We start from the raw sequence: 2,595 nt of genomic DNA, 5'->3' as shown, positions 1-2,595 counted from the left end.
GTATCCTTTTGCTAGTTTGGAAGAGGAGTAAATGTATTTCATTTAAACACACTCCTTCTCCAGTGCCAGGAGCATCTGCTTCCAGGCAGTCACGACGGCCTCTGCCGTCAAGTTCAAGAAGGAAACTGAAGCCTCCTTATCAGGGGGCACCCCCGCTCGCTCGAATAGGGGGAAGACTTCCGCAGTTCTCAAGGGTCTGGCAGGAGTAGTGTCGGAGCCTATGGCCACATTACCCTGAAAGCGCCCGATCTCGTCTGATCTCAGAGGCTAAGCAGGGTCGGGCCTGGTCAGTACCTGGATGGGAGACCGCCTAGGAATGCCAGGTACCGTAGGCTGCAGATGGGTGACTTCCTCAATAACTCTAGGGTACAAACTTGAGTTCTGAAGGTCCCGGTCTCCTCGTTTTCTCAGTCTCCGGAGGAGACAATGCTTTCAAGCATTGGACCATCTTTTGTCTCAAAAGATTGATCTTAGTGGTTCCCATGCAAGAGCAGGGATTGGGGTTTTATTTCAGCCTTTTCACGGTACCAAAACCAAATGAGTATGTCAGACCCATTCTAGATCTTAAATATCTAAATATCCGCTCTTTCCGCATGGAGTCAATCCGATCAGTGGTCTCCGTCCTACAAGGCGGAGAACTTCTGGCGTTGATAGACATCAGGGATGCATGCCTCCATGTACCTAGATTTCCCGCTCACCAGAAATATCTACATTTCAAGGTAGAAAATCTTCTTTTTCAGTTTGTAGCTCTGCCTTTCGGTCTAGCTACTGCACCTCAAGTATTTACAAAGGTCTGGCCCCTCCTGTAGCCGGATTAAGGCCCTAAGGTATAATGATTATAGCTTACCTAGACGATCTGCTCTTGATAGACCAGTTGGTAGCCCGTTTAGACCAAAGTATGATCTACAGTCAACTACCTGGAATACCAAGGTCGAATTCTCAACCTAGAGAAATCTCCTTAAACTATCAAGGAGATTGGAATACTTGGGTCTGATTGATAAAGCCCAGAAAAAGGTATTCTTGCCCCAGGCAAAGTGCTATAAAGGAACTGATTCAGATGGTCATAGCAAAGAAGAATCCTTCTATTGGACTTTGCATGAGGTTGTTGGGAAAGATGGTGGCTTCATTCGAGGCCGTTACTTATGCTCAGCTTCATTTGAGGCTGCGGCAAAACAGTATTTTGTCGGCTTGGAATAAGTAGGTCCAAGCTCTAGATTTCCCAATGTGTCTGTCTCCGGGGTGCACCGGAGCCTCAGTTGGTAGTTTATAACCAAAAATCTGCAGAAGGCGAAAATCTTTCTTAACAGTTACCTGGAAGATGGTAACAGCAGATGCCAGCCCTTTGAGTTGGGGAGCATCCTGGGAAGAAGCGACAGTCCAAGGGAAATAGTCCAGATCAAAAATGACCTTGCCCATCAACATTCTAGAAATCCAGGCAGCGCGCTTGGCCCTGAGAGCCTGGATGTTCAGGTTACGGAATTGTCCTGTCAGGATCCAATCCGACAATACCACAGCAGTGGCTTATATCAATCACCAAGGGGGCACGACTAGTCGTGCGGCCCAGAGAGAGGTCAATTATATCTTAACTTGGGCAGAAAACAAAGTTCCTTGCCTATCGTCGGTCTTCATTCCGGGAATAGAAAATTGGCAGGCGGACTACTTGAGTCGCCAGCAGTTGTTCCCGGGAGAATGTTCCCTTCACCCCGATATCTTCCTGGCAATATGCCCAAGATGGGGGATCCCAGACGTAGATCTGTTTGCATCCAGGTTCAACAAGAAAATCAACAACTTTGTGTCAAAAACATAGGATCCGCTAGCATGCAGAACAGATGCCTTGGTGTTCCAGTGGAATCAGTTCTCACTGATTTATGCATTTCCTTGTATTCTGCTGCTTCCACGACTGCTTCCCCTGATCAAGCAGGAAGGGAGATCGGTTATTCTTGTGGCCCAGAAGATCTTGGTATGCAGAGATCATAAGGATGACGGTAGGAGACCTATGGACCCAACCACCACATCCAGACCTTCTCTCACAAGGTCTAGTATTCCATCCTACCTTACAAGCGCTAAATTTAACGGTTTGGCTGTTGAATCTCACATTCTGAAGAAACGTGGGCTGTCAGGTGGTATTTACCTTGATTAATGCAGAGAGCTGGCTTCCAGAATCATAGATTAGAGTCTAGAAAGCATATGTCTCCTAGTGTGAATCCAGGGGTTGGCACCCCAGGAAGTATGTCATAGGTAGAATCCTTGACTTTCTATAGATGGGGTTAGAAATGAAGCTGGCCTTGCATACTATCAAAGGCCAGGTTTCGGCCTTGTCGGTATTTATTTCAACAACCACTTGCTTTGCATTCTTTGGTTTGTAGCTTATTCAGGGGGTAACGTGGCTTAATCCTCTGGTTAAGTCACCCCTGAACCCTTGGGACTTGGATTTAGTTCTTTCGTCATTGCCGAAACAGGCTTTTTGAGCCGATATAGCATATTCCCTTGGTCTTTTTGACAAGGAAACAATTTTTCTGGTAGCTATATCTTCTGCAAGAAGGGTATCAGAGTTGGCTGCTCTTTCTTGTAAGAGCCATATTTGATTATTCACAA

The 2,595-nt window shown here is 46.5% G+C and overlaps 1 pseudogene; it reads left to right on the top strand.

Annotated features, from left to right (window-relative positions):
• Positions 1-216: 216 nt before the first annotated feature.
• LOC141125108 (5S ribosomal RNA) lies at positions 217-335 on the top strand (annotated as a pseudogene).
• The last annotated feature ends 2,260 nt before the right edge of the window (positions 336-2,595 follow it).

This window comes from Aquarana catesbeiana, linkage group LG01 (assembly GCF_042186555.1).
Source record: "Aquarana catesbeiana isolate 2022-GZ linkage group LG01, ASM4218655v1, whole genome shotgun sequence".
NCBI lineage: Eukaryota > Metazoa > Chordata > Amphibia > Anura > Ranidae > Aquarana > Aquarana catesbeiana.
The sequence above is the reverse complement of the archived record's forward strand: the minus strand, read 5'-3'. Positions and strand labels throughout refer to the sequence as shown.